The 14966-nt window shown below is 39.5% G+C and overlaps 1 protein-coding gene across 6 annotated transcripts in view; it reads right to left on the bottom strand.

Annotated features, from left to right (window-relative positions):
• The window catches only part of glcci1a (glucocorticoid induced 1a), a 53335-nt gene extending 39576 nt beyond the window's left edge, over positions 1–13759 (bottom strand). For all 6 annotated transcript variants that reach the window (XM_055017690.1, XM_055017691.1, XM_023280140.3 and 3 more), the window contains exon 1: positions 13107–13759. The gene's annotated coding sequence lies outside the window, so the exon portion shown is untranslated. The remainder of the gene's footprint in view (positions 1–13106) is intronic.
• Between the last annotated feature and the right edge of the window lie 1207 nt (positions 13760–14966).

Raw genomic sequence — 14966 nt, 5'->3', positions numbered from 1 at the left:
TAGTGATCGACCGATATGTTTCTTTCAGGGTCAATATCAGTTATTGTCAAGAAATGCCAATGGTTGATAGTACCAGTCAAAAATTTGGTTGCACCTCCTCATTCAATGGTTTTTATTTACTTTAATTATTTTCTACAGTTTAGTTTTGAAGACATCAAAACTATGAAAGAACACATATGGATTTATGTAGTAAACAAAAAAGTGTTCAGAAAACCTTTTTTTTGTAAATTTTAGATTCTTTAAAGTAGCCCCCTTTCTGCATTGATGACAGCTTTGCACACTCTTGGTATTCTCTCAGCCAGCTTCATGAGACAGTCACCTGAAATGGTTTTCAATTAACTGGTGTGCCTCGTCAAGAGTCAGTTTGTACAATTACTTGCCTTCTTCGTGTTTGAGACCATCAGTTAAGTTGTGCAGAGGTAGGATTAGTGCACAGTGGATAGCTCTCTTTGCTGTTGTAATCCATAGTATGGCAAGAACCACTCAACTCAGTAAAGAGACATGACAGTCCATCATTACTTTAAGACATGAAGGTCAGCCGATCAGGAAAATTTCAAGAACTTTGAAAAAACCGTCAAACACTATGATGAAACTGGGGATCGCCCCAGTAAAGGAAGACCAATAGTGGCCTCTGCTGCAGAGGATAAGTTCATTGAAGGTACCTGCCTGAGAAACCACAAATTAACAGGACCTCAGATTAGAGCCCACATAAATTCTTCACAGAGTGAAGAGTGAAGTAGCAGAAAAGGTGAATGGATGGTCTCTACATGCATAGTTCCCACCAAGAAGCTTGGAGGAGGAGGTGTGATGGTGTGGGGTGCTTTGCCGGGGACACTGTTGGGGGACTGCTGGAAATCAATTTCAGGTGACTGCCTCATGAAGCTCATCGAGAGAATGCCAAGAGTGTGCCAAGCAGTAATCAAAGCAAAGGGTGGCTATTTTAAAGAATCTAAAATATTAAATATATTCTGATTTGTTTAACACATTGTTTTCCACAACATAATACCATATGTGTTCTTTCATAGTTCTGATGTCTTTGTATTAATCTATAATGTTGAAAATAATTAAAATAAATAAGAAACATTGAATGAGAAGGTGTGTCCAAACTTCGGCCTCGATAATCAGTCTTCCCGATAATCAATCAATCTGCATTGACTGTAGCTAGTGGCTTCCTACACTGATTAGATTCAGCCACAAACATGACAATGAAAAAGTCTGAGGAGCTCAGCAAAGATTTGAAAAAGGAAATCCTTGACTTCAACAAGTCAATAAAGTCACATGAAGCCATCTCAAAGCAGCTACAGATCCCTAAATCAACTGTGCAAACAGTAGTTTGTCAGTATAAAGTGCAATTGGGTACAGTTGTGTCACTGCTACAATCAGAAAAAAAACACAAGCTATCACCTGCCACTGAGAGACAATTGGTCAGGAAGAATCACCAAAAACCTACATGCAATGAATTAGAAGCTACTAGAATAGAGGTGTCAGTGTCCATAGCCAGGCAGGTTTTATATCAAAATGGGGTGAGATAATGCTGTGCGAGTACGAAGCGCTTCCTTCAGAAGCGGGACTTTAAAGCTCAACTCAAATTTGCTGCTGATCACATGGACATGTCTTCTGGAGGACAGTTCTGCGATCAGATTAAACAAAAATTTAGCCACTTGGCCACAGTGACCAGAAATATGTTTGGAGGAGAGAAGGTGAGGCCTTTAATCCTAAGAAAACCAAACCTACCATCAAGCATGGTGGTGGTAGTATTATGGAGCAGTTTTGGTGCCAGTCGTATTGGTGCTTTACACAAAATAAATATAAAAATGAAGGAGGAGGATTACCTCCATATTCTTCAGGAAAATCTAAAATCACCAGCCAGAAGGTTGGATATAATTCCATAAGAGAAAATTCTCAGCTATAGTAGTCATTGAAAACTCAAGACGGAAATGATAAACACGATCTTTACAATTGTATGTAAACTTTTGTTCACAACTGTATTTCATTGTTTTATTAAAATTAATATTAATTAGCTTGAGACCACGGTAACAAGCACAAATCCTTTAGAAAGATTAAACTGAAAATACAGGGCCATCATTCCTTGCTCAGATGAGACCAAGATAATCTTGTTCAGCTCAGATGTGGTTCAGGATGTCTGGCGTGAATCTGAGCAGGACTAGTGAATACAGTGAATGCATCGTCCTGGCAGTGAAACACAGCATGGGTGTGCAATGACATGGAGCTGCATGAGTGTTTGAGTGATGACATTTATAGATGGCACCATTAACTGTCTGTTGGTATACCAAAATATTGGCTGTGACGATTACTCCCAGCCTGCAGCTTGTCACTAATTTTGAATATTCTCTCTAATGTAGTTTGGGTTTTGCTCTCTCTACAGGTATTTATGGATCTGTAATTACATGTGTTTGATCTCCAAAGTGTTTATTGTTCTCTTAGGCATTGTTTGTCATTCTCTATCTGCCATCCTCTCGGTCACCCCAATCAGTCGAGGCAGATGGCCACCTCCCTGAGCCTGTTTCTGAGTTTTGTCTTGACCTTCGCAGTAAAGGAGTTTTTTTTCCTCCCCAATGTTGCCAAGTGCTTGCTCACATGAAATCCAAAGAAAACTTTGGATGTGCCGGGCTTCTCTGTATAAATTTTGTAAGGTCTTTGCCTTACAATGTGCAATGTTTACAATGTTGGAGATAAACTATATAAATAAAATTCAATTATATTGAAACTCACACAAGAGTTTCTTAAGAAGAAACAGGTAATATCTATGCCCTAGACAAGTATGACACCTGACTTGAATGCAATAGAACACCTCTTGGGAACTTTAAAGACAAAGTTAGAGCAACACAAGCCCTCTAGCAAAGAGCAGCTGAAAAAATTGTTTCTGAAGAATGACAGATCATCTGTCTAGGAATTTGTGCAACACTGGTATTCTCCATGCTGAGAAAGATCAAGTCTGTTATCAAAAATAAAGGTGGACATCGAGAAAATAAGATTTGAGTTTCAGTTGAGTCTCCATACTGTTGGACCTATATTATTATTACAAGAGCAAAGCTAAATTTACGTAATAGCAAATACCTTCTAGTCAAATTAGAAATACAATTTAGAATCATTGATATTTAAGTGATACTACACATGGATGTCCATGCTTCTTTGTATACTGTACAGGCATAAATATGTACACATATACTAAAAATATCAATAAACAGTCAAATACAGATGACAGAAATACAAGACAACAGCTTTTATTACTGGTCTGTCAGATATTCAGTGAGGGCTGAAACATCTGCCACGACCACAGGCCAGGATTCAGCAGTCCACCTCCACCTCAAGGAGAAGGGGCACTCCTTTGATGACCACAAGGTGCGCATTCTAGCCAGAGAGGACAGATGGTTTGAGAGAGGGGTAAAAGAAGCCATTCATGTCAAACTAGAACGGCCATCTTTGAACAGAGGAGGGGGCCTCAGACACCACTTGTCTCCCACTTACAACGCCGTTCTTAGAGCCCTCCCAAGGAGGTGCAGCCATCTGTCCCACTTGCAGTCAGGTGACCCCCAACCACCCTCCTAGAGGGCTGGGAGGGGTAACGACCGCCCATCAAAGGCTAACGACTCACATTAACACCTAACGAGTCTGTTGGTTTCGGGTCTTTGTCCACTTGTTTTTGCCACCACCCTCCTGGTGGATAAATATCTGGTACTCCCCACCAGGCTTTCAGAACTGAAGAAGCCTCTTGGATGAGAGGTGAAACGTTTTCGACTCACACGAGGTTAGTCCAGTTGCCATAACTTATGCTTGCTTGAGACTTATCATGACCTGGATGTCTGAGAACATCCACAGATTTATCTGCACAGATGTTATTTGAGGAATCACCACAATCCACTTAGACATTTTTCTGTTGTTGAATTAAATCCCTGTAATGGTAACATACAACAGACAAGAACTGACATACGATATTCAGCATCTCTGGCACTAAATCAACCACACAAGCCCACTGTTAACAGAATAAACCGTTGAGCCAACATCACAACCAATCAGCTTTTAAAACAGATGAGAGCTAAACATTTACTATCATGCCCTAAGGCTGCGTAGTTGCTCGAAGCCAACTCGGACACATCGATCTGATGAGGTTATCAGAAATCTAAAAAGCATGTCTGCTCACATCTAAATCATTTCATATATTGCAGATTAATTCATGGTAGGAATTTTAACACATTTTATATGTACACTCTCCACCCTTTTTCTGGGTCCAAAAGTAAACTGGGCAAACAAACATAATCAAAAATCAAATCAAAACTTTAAATAAGTAGTTGCAAATTCTTTGCCGTCAATGACAGTCTGAAATCTCAAACCCACAGACATCACTAGATGCTGGGTTTGGTCCCTGGTGATGCTCTGCCAGGCTTCTACTGCTGTTGTCTTCACTGCCTCCCTGTTCTTGGGGCATTTTCCTTTCAGTTTTGTCTTCAGAAACTGAAATACATGTTCAGTTGGATTCAGGTCAGGCGATTCACTTGGCCATTGCAGGACATTCCACTTCTTTGCCTTAAAAAACTGGTTGCTTTCGCTGTATACTTCAGGTCATTGTCCATCTGCACAATGAAAAACCATCCGATGAGTTCTGAAGCGTTTGGCTGAATATGAGCAAATAATATTGCCTGAAACACTGCAGAATTCATCCTACTGCTTTTGTCAGCAGTCACATCATCAAAAAAAATGTAATAAAGAGAACCAATTCCATTGGCAGCCATACATGCCCACACCATGATACTACCACCGCTATGCTTCACTGATGAGCTGGTATGCTTTGGATGTTGAGCAGTTCCTTCCCTTCGCAAGAGTCTTCTCTTCCCATCATTCCGGAATAAGTTGATCTTTGTCTCATCTGTCCATAGGATCTTGTTACAGAACTTCACAGGCTGTTTTCAATTTTTTAAAATTGTATTTGGCAAGCTCTAATCTGACATTCCTGTTTTTGAAGCTCACCAATGGTTTACACTTTGTGGTGGACCCTCTGTATTCACTCTGGAGAATCCTTTTCTTAATTGCTGACACAGACATGTCTACCTCCTAGAGAATGTTCTTGATCTGGCCAGCTGTTGTGAAGGGTTTTTTCTTGACCAGGGAAATTGTTCTCAATTGATGTTACCTGGTAAAATAAGCAATTAAAAAAGAAAAAAAAAACTTCTGTCATCCACCACACTTGTTTTCCGAGGTCTTCCAGGTCTTTTGGCGTTGCTGAGCTCACCAGTGCATTCTTTCTTTTTAACAATGTACCCAACAGTTGATTTGGCCACACCTAATGTTTTTGCTATCCCTCTGGTGGATTTGTTTGGATTTTTCAGTCTAATAATGGCTTGCTTCACTGATAGTGACAGCTCTTTGGACTTCATTGAAAGTTGACCTCACCAGATTCCAAACACAAATACCACGCTTGAAAAGAACTCTAGACCTTTTATCTGCTCCTTGTAAATGAAATAAGGGAATAACACCCACCTGTCCATGGAACAGCTGAGCAGCCAATTGTCCAATTACTTTTGGTCCTTTAAAAAGGTGGAGGGCAAATATAAAATGTTTTGTAGTTCCAATACCATTCACGTGATTTGGATGTAAATACTCTCAAATGAAAGCTGAAAGTCTGCATTTAAATAACATCTTGATTATTTCATTACAAATCCATTGTAGTGATGTATAGAGCCCAAATGTTGAAAATTGTGTCAGTGTCCAAATATTTATGGACCTGACTGTATGGATCGTACTGCTGTCCTGTTAATGTCTTGTCTGGAAAAAAAATTGGATTACATTTATGATTGGTGAGTTTCCTTAATCATTAAGCTGTTAGTGTCTGTTAGTAAAGTTTTATTATCATGGACGTCATTTTGGAGCACAATAGATTTGAAATTGTAGAGCAAGGCGCATGAAAAAGGTGCGCTGTGATTTCGGCACATTAACTGCATATCAAGTGTTTCTATGATGTTTTTGGGCGAATATTGATGCTGAAATGTGGAAAAATTCTTCCTTAAATCACTTCCCACAACTCAAAGTACCGCTGCTTGTGAGGTGCCTTGCCGTTAATGTGACGGTTCAGTTCAGACTTGTGCCATGTTGAAAGTTATATGGAAACGTTACTATATCCCACCTACAAGCACAGCTGGCGCAACTTTTATGAAAACATGATTAGGGTGTGCACTCAAACATGAAGTCAACATGTTAAATTGCTGTCAAAGTATTGAAATGGAGTGTGCAGAGGGTGTATATCACACAGCTTGCGTACCAAAATCACATCACAACTTTTTTAAATGCATTTTGCTCTACAATTTCAAATCTATTTGGCAACAAAATAAAATAGACACAATTACAATATATCACCAGCCCAAAGATTTTTTCCCCCACACAAGATGTTCCGGGCCTTCTTACAGCTGCTAAGAAGTGTTCTCTCCAAGTTTGTTTTATACGTACGGCATCAGACAGCAGTAGGAGCTATATATGCACCTCCAAAGAAAGAGTTGCGCACATTTCTACACAGAGCAACAGCAGTGGTAACTTAATTAAATTTTTATTGTCATTCAATATTGTAATGTCAATCTCATTGTAAATTATCACTGAGAGTGCAGTGGGAATGGATCAGTCCAAACCAGGATGTGATGGAATGTCACACTGTATGCCTACATGTCTTCACATCAGAAAGGTGAGCTGTCACATGGAGGATTGGAGTTTAGTTTCCAGCTGTTTGTCTGTTTCTTCGTATTTTATTGCATACCTGCAGCATCAGATAGTGGTACAGTACACGAGTGTCAGTATAGAGCAGGGGTGGGCAATTCATTTTCATATGGGGCCACATGAGAAACTTTGACGGTTGTTAAGGGCCGGACCAGTACACTTAAAAGCTCTGCTCAATATATATATATATATATATATATATATATATATATATATATATATATCAATAAAAGCAGTAAATGAAACAATACAATGATGTACAATGCCCAACTCTTGAATCTCTGCTCTCAGATCCCAAACTCGTTTAAGCACCTTGTCCAGGCTGAGCCATCTGACAGCTGTCTGGTAACCAAGGTCACCATGTTCACTATCATCTCCTCCAAAAAATCAACAAACTGTAATTCAATGCTCTTGCCCTGATGAAGTTAACTACTTTAGCTACAACATCAGTCACGTGGTTGATTTTTAGCACTGACTTACACAGCACCTCCTGATGTATAATACAATGCAAAAATATCAGTTTCTGTTCTGGGTTTATTTCAGTCACTTTATCTTGCATCCGTTTCAAAAGTCCAACATTTTTCCCTGTCAAATTTGGACAGCCATCAGTTGTAACACCAACGAAATTCCCCCATTTTAGTCCCAGCTTGTTCATGCATGTATTTACCTCAGTGAACAAATCACTCACCATCATGGTCCCTTCATTGGCTGTACAGCTGCCAGCTCCTCCGTCATCTCAAAGGTTTTTTGTTAGTCCACGTACAAAGATGAGTAACTGGGCTGTGTCACGGACATCACAGCTCTCGTCCAGAGCCAAGGACAAAACGTCAAAATCATTCACTTTGTTGTGCAGCTGAAGCTCCAGATTTTCAGCAATGCTCTCCGCCCGCCTCGTTACGGTTCGCCTCCAAAGGGCCACATTAACGAACGCTCCTTTCTTCTCCGGGCATATAAACGCTGCAGAGTCCACCAGACATTCTTTTATAAACTCTCCATCAGAGAATGGCTTACTGTTTTTGGCGATTTTGTAGGATATTACAAAACTCATCTTGACTGCTGCATCCCTTGATGTGAGCTTTGGTAAAACAAAGTCATTGCTGCTTTAGCAGTTTCGCTAGCAAACCTTCAGACATCCTCCCCGCTCTGCATCAGTCAAATGTTTGTACTTCTCCGCATGTTTGGTCTCGTAATGTCGATTCAGATTATAATCCTTCAGCACCGCGACCTATTCGCCACAAACTAGCCCACAGCTTTACCTCTGACTTCAGTGAAGAAATACTTGGAAGTCCATGCCTTGTTAAAAACTCTGCATTCGGAATCAATCTTTCTTTTTTGCCGTTAGCTGACATGTTCCCGGGCTGAAGCTGACCAACAAACCAATCAGTGCATGAACCTTACGCTAAGTATGGAAAGCACGTGCGAAAAACACTAACTTAGCAGATCTTTCAAAATAAAAGCAGTGCAGGCGTATTGCTTGCATGTATTGTGATGATATATATTTGCATTGACTTTTAATATTTTCCAGTGACCTCATACGGGCCAGTCAGGGTCGTCTGGCGGGCCGGATGTGGCCCGCGGGCCGTAGGATGCCCAGGTCTGGTATAGAGAGAGAGAGAGCTGTGTGCATTTATGGACCGATCTAACAGCAGGTCACACTGTACTTTGTTCACCTCAGACAACTGAGCTGTTATTAAGAGTCACAGTTTATCAGCTGCAGTTAAATATTTTGTTACATCACAGCTGTCATTTTCAGTTTCACTGTTTAAAGAATCACAAATAAACTGGGCTATTATTTATTTGGACACTTTGTTTAGGTGCTATTAATTTAGCTTGAGTCTGTTATTACACTATGTTATTACACATCACTTGGTGTATTGTCCAGTCTTGCGTGAATGAAAAATATCATGTGCATACCACAGTTCTCTCTGGCACTGAGGGGGTTATGTCTGAATGCAGCCATGAGGAGCATTAACAGAAAACTGACCTATGTCTGAATGACTGGAATTTAACACATTAATAAAGCCAGCAAAGTTTATAGTTGCATGTCTGAAAAAACAGTGCTGCATGCGTTTTGACTTAGCTTTAAATTACTGGTAGAACATGATTTTAAAAATTTCTGTAAGTAATTAGACACTTTGTAATTAATCACGATTAATTGCATTTTTGTCAAATAGCAATATTTGATACAATAAGCAAAGTTTTTCAATTCAAATAAATTTTGGTTGACGACTGAATCAATGAACAGACATATACATGAACTTAACCAACAAAAACATTTAGGTTTCATTTATATTTATCTGTACATTTTTCATCTGTCGACTGCATTCACAGATTACTGCAAACTCAAAGTGCAATTATAGCAATTACATTCAACATTTTAAGACTTTTTGGAAACTGAAGCATTTTCAGTATCTAGAAAAGTGGTCTATTATGGGACGGCTACACCGTTTGCCAGAACTGTCGTTGTTGCAGCTAACGTTAGCTCTGGTGCTAACAGCAACATGTTTTGCATTGAGGTGATAGTTGGCTTGAAGTGCTGCAGTGATAAGAAAACTCTTTGTTGCACAATTTGCACACAACCACGCTTTTATCAAGCTGCCATCGGCAAGTTTATTAAAAGAAAACTTTCAGCTCAATGCAGTCTCATCTTACTTCACTGTTAATCAAACTTTCTTGTGCATTGACATCACTGAATGTGTCCTGTCCATTCTTCTTCATGGTTGGCAAACAGATTTTAGGTGTATTACTACCGCCTACTGGGCTGGAGTGGGCATCAGTGTTACCGGTGTGCGAGAAATTAGGGAACTGAGAAAGGTGTGATTAAATGCGTTAGTTTTTTTTTTTTTTTTTTAAAACATGTTTTTTTGTTTTTTTTTTAAGAGTGGTCCAAATACTTTTTCACAGCACTGTATATACACAATGCTGTGAAAAAGTGGGACAAAAAATTGAAACAGTGGTCAGCCTTCCCAGGAGTGGGCAGCCTACCAAATTTTCTCCAAGAGTTGACATCTCATCCAGAAGGTCACAAAAGAAGCCAGACGAACATCAAAAGATCTGCAGGCCTTACCACCTCAGTTAATGTCACTCTATGTGATTCCAAAATAAGGAAGACACTGGGCAATAATGTTATCCATGAAAGAGTTGCGAGGCGCATATCATGACTTAAAAGAAGGTAAAGGCTCATACTGCATTTGCAAAAAGATATCTAGATAAGCCTCAAGACTTTTGTAATAACATCCAGTGGACTGATGAGTCAAAGGTGGAACTTTCTGGAAGACATGGGTCCATTACATCTGATGTAATGCTAATATTGCATTCCACAAGAAGAACATCATACCAACAATGAAACATGGTGGTGGTAGTGTGGTGGTTTGGAGCTGCTTTGCTTCCACAAGACCTGGATGACTTGTCATAACTGATGGAGCCTTGAATTCTGCTCTCTATCAGAAAATCCTCCTGGAGAATATCCACCATTAGTTCATGACCAAAAGCTCAAAAATAATCAGTTATGCAGCATGACCAAAGAACACAAGCAAGTCCACCTGTGAGTGACTCAAAAAGAACAAAATGAAGGTTCTGGAGTGGCCGAGTAAAAGACCAGATTTGAATCCAATTCAGATGCTGTGGCAAGACCTTAAAACCTTTTCATGCTGAAAAACCATCTAATGTGGTTGAATTAAAACTATTCTGCAGAGAAGAATGTGTCAGTCCCTCCATGGTGATGAGAAAGACTGATCACAAGTTATCACAAACATTTAACTGCAGTTGTTCCACTAAGGGACCAACCAGTTATTAGGTTTAGGGAGGCAATTACTTTTTCACAATGGTGATATAGGTTTTCAATAATTCTTCAATAAATCATCATTTAAAAACTACATTGTGTTTTGTGGGTTATCTCTCTGTCTAATAATAATATTTTTTTATATATATATATATATATATATATATATATATATATATATATATATATATATATATATATATATATATATATATAAACACATATATATACATATATATATATATATGAGGGCTGGGACCTTAACGCGTTAATTTTGATCAATTAATTACCGTGAAAATAACGCGTTAAGAATAATAACGCAATTTATTGCACCTTCCTCAGTTCCTTCATTTCTGGCACACCGGTAACTCTGATGAACACTCCAGCCCAGTAGGTGGCGGTAATGAACCTAAAGTCTGTTTGTAGCCATGAAGAAGAAGCACAGGAAGCATTGAGTGAAGTCAGGCACTGGTAAACAGTGAAGGAAGAAGAGACTGAGCTTGTTGGGCAGAAGGTTTTCTTTTAAAAATCTTCCCGATGGCAGCTTGGATAAAAACCTGGTTGTGTGCAAATTGTACAACAAAGAGTTTTCTGATCACCGCGTCACTTCAAGCCGACGGTATCACCTCAATGTAAAACATGTTGCTGTTAGCACCAGAGCTAACGTTAGCTACGAGTCATGCTAACGGCTAACAGTGTAGCCATCCCATAATAGACCACTTTTCTAGACAGTGCTTGAGTTTACAAAAAGTCTTGAAAAGTTGAATAAAATCGCTATAATTGCACTTAGATTTGCAGTAATCTGTGAATGTAGCAGACAGATGAAAAATGCAGATAAATAGAAATGAAACATTTTTGTGGTTTAAGTTTTTACTCCGTCGAGGCTCTGCCTCCTTGGAGGAGGAATAACCTAAACAACAAAAAATATCTCAAATTTTAATCGCGGCCCACCACTAATATATATATATATATATATATATATATATATATATATATATATATATATATATATATATATATATATATATATATATATATATATATATACAATTTGCATATTGTACTTGTTCATATTGTAATTTAAATTGTATTTTGATTAACCGTTCAGCCCTTGCCTGCTATCTATGTGTCCCTTTATTGTTTTTTTGGCCAGGATACAAAATGTCATTCTCAGTCCCATCCAGACTGGATGCATGCCCCACCTAGGCCAACCCGATCAAAAAGCCCTGGACACGGCATGCTACCAGCAATGATATCTAAGAGACTGCCTGTATTGTAGTGATCCAGCAGAAGAATGACAGTAAGGCTAACAGCTCTTCACACAAATATGTAGCAACCATTACACAAGCTTGTGTTAGTTGAATTACAAAAACATCATCAATAATGAAGAGCATCATACTGTTCTGTGTACACACATTCTAGCTACTTCATGTTTGCCAGGTAGTACTATTTATGTGTGCATGAGCCTGGCCTGCTTACCCAGAGGGCTAAGTTTATGTCTCAGTGACTACTAGGCCCCAGTGTTGCCATAGGAGCCATACACTTACCAGCTGACTAATTATTTTTTTTCCATTTCAATGATGGTAAGCAGTCTATGTGTAACTAATTAATAGTAGTGTCCATCTTCACATCAGCTTTAGAAAATCTAGCTAATCATCCATGTCATGATATCCAGTGAGCCCTGTTTATCTCTGACACAGTAGCTGCATTATCACTACACAGGCATCCATAACCCTGACATATTTACCTCATCACAGCCAGGAAAACGCCAGACAATAACTCCATCAGTTATTGATTATAACACATTGTTCCGTTTAAATCGCCATTGTAACACGGTCGAATAATGAGCTTTAATAACCTAAGTTAGAGCGTGCTAAAATATTTTTGGTAATATGATTGAAATAAGAACGTGATTGTAGGAAATACTGCGATTTCCGATGTATCTCCTCAATGTTTTTCGCACCAAGCATCAGATCCCTACTGTATTATGACCTAAATAGAGAGCTAGCGATGTAGCCTAGCATATCGCCCCTATATTGGTAGCTCTGTCGTAGCTACTGAGAGAATGCTTTGGTAAATTGAACGTAGTAATTGAAAATTTGGCAATTTTAGGTTGTCTGAGTTATTGAGAAAGGGATACAAGCTTTAAAGACTGTCAGTTTTCGTTTGAATAAAGACAGTCTATTTTACAATTCGGCTTATATATAGTTAATATAACTATTAACATTTGAATAAAAATGCAATGTTTTGAGTTGCTTCGCCTGTTATTCCCATTAGCTTGACTTACCAAAACACAACGTGGCGCTTGTTCGCGAATGGTGGTACGAATTACTATAGTTGAGCTTTTATTTACGTTTAATGATGGACAGTGAACTATACATAAGCCGAACATAAGATTAACATATAATTGTTTGGAAACAGGATGGGTTCTCGCTTCGAAACACACGTATTTTGCTAATTTATCGTCAAACTCATTAAATTGTTGGGTTTGTTAAGCTAGTCTGGCATCGCGCCATAGGAGACAGAACGACCCCTAGCATAGCATCAAGCTATCTGAACGATGATGCGTAAATTAAAGACAAACTTAACACGAGGTTGAGGTTACCTTTGGAAACAGACGGATGGAAAGAGCGATCTGGTGAGCTCCTGCTGTGCGACGGTGAAAGCCTATTCCTGGGAACGAGCCTGCCGTCCGGGCCACTTCCACCGGGGATGGCGGGACTGGAGCAACGGGACGTCGTCGGTCCTGTGTCGCTCTCGGCCACTGAGGAGGAGGAGGAGGAGGAAACGAAGCGGGTTGGGCTGTGCTGACTTCCACGCAGAAGCTGGTACGACACCGTGGCGCGGACAGGCTGCAACCGGACCGTGGAGGTGGTGTTGCTACAGGAAGAGCAGGAGGCTGTCGGGGAGGCGCCGTGGTTCACCCTCTGCTGGGATGAGCTGACTGCTGCTGTTGATGTTGACATGACCACCCGCTTTCAGTTCATCAAGTTGTTTTCTTAGTTAACAATACATGTGATAAAAGTGTTAAGTCTAACTGAACAGCTGAAAATGTTGCTTAACATTTTTGTTTTCAGCACGACCTGAACGCGGTCCATTACAAAAAACTCTGTCTTCTAAGTTGCTGAACTTCCAGAGTACCAGCACAAACAGTGCATTTATAGTGCGAATTAACTAGCCTAAACGTCTTTATAACCTCTGTCAAACTGCTCTTTGTTTCTATCGCGACTCCTGCCTTGCCACAGTCTCCAACACAGTCCAGTTATGAGTAGAAAGTACTGACAGCAGAGGTTGGACCATGGGTGGGGCCAAATCACTAACTTCTCTCTGATTGGCGCTTAACTGCCACCAGAATATGTCCGTGAGTTGTTTACTGGATATATGGAAGATGTGACCAATAGAAATGAGCATCAGGTTTACCAGAAATGATTTGAGGGCGTGCTATTGGTTGGTGACCGCTGTAGTGAGGGAAAGAGGTTTATTTGTATTACAGTACATGACAGAAGTGAGTGCACCCCATGTAGAATATTATTTTAATATTAAATGATTTGACATTGTATCACCATGCAGTAACTACATTACTTCTAAGTTGAACAGTAAATTTTGAATCCTATTTAATATTAATATAGAACTGTAGTATCAAAAATGTAGGCCATACTGTAGGAAGTCAGTACACCTTTTATTGCTGAGAGTCATAACATTTATTAGTCTAATATTCTGAGTCCACCTTTATTTTTTTTGACAATACCAGATTTTTGGAGAAATGTTCTGTCATTCCTCGAACTAGTTTTTTTTTTAGCTGTTCTTTGCTTTCTGCCCAACAACTTTTGCACTCATGCAGCCCCACATAATCACACTCCCACCTCCGTGCTTCAGTATTAGGACTATGCATTCACTGCAATAGTCCTGGTCTGATTATTGCTAAACATGCTGGAACTCATCTGCATATCAAGCTCCTTTTCATGTCCTTCTGCAAATTTTCGTCTTGCAGCTTTGTTCTGAACAGCGCTTGCTGGTAAAGGAATGGATCCCTCTTGCATAGCAGCTTCTCAGCTCATGGTGATGTAAACCACTGTGGACACTGACACATGTATTCCAGCAGCTTCCACTTCATTCACTCATTGCAGATCTGCTGTTTGGTGATTCTTGGTTGACTCGTCATCATCCTTACCAATTTTCTCCCCAAAGCAAGTGAGAACTTTTGTTTTCTTCCTGGTCGTCACAGTGCCACAACTGTACCATGTACTTAATACTTACTAATAATTTGCAATGAAATTTTGCATAATTAATTGTGGGATCTGTAGCTGGTTTAAAATGGCTCCAAGTGACTTTCATGACTGTTTCAAGTTCTTGATGTGGTTTTTCAAATCTGTACTCTGTTCCTTAGACTGTCCCACAGTGGTGTTTGTGAATAAGTCTAATGAGTGCATCAAATAGATCCTAACTAAACTACCTCTGAGGAGCC

The sequence above is a fragment of the Amphiprion ocellaris genome, chromosome 15, assembly GCF_022539595.1.
Source record: "Amphiprion ocellaris isolate individual 3 ecotype Okinawa chromosome 15, ASM2253959v1, whole genome shotgun sequence".
In the NCBI taxonomy this organism is placed as follows: Eukaryota; Metazoa; Chordata; class Actinopteri; family Pomacentridae; genus Amphiprion; species Amphiprion ocellaris.
Note: the sequence above shows the minus strand (reverse complement) of the source record. Positions and strands in the feature narration are given on the sequence as shown.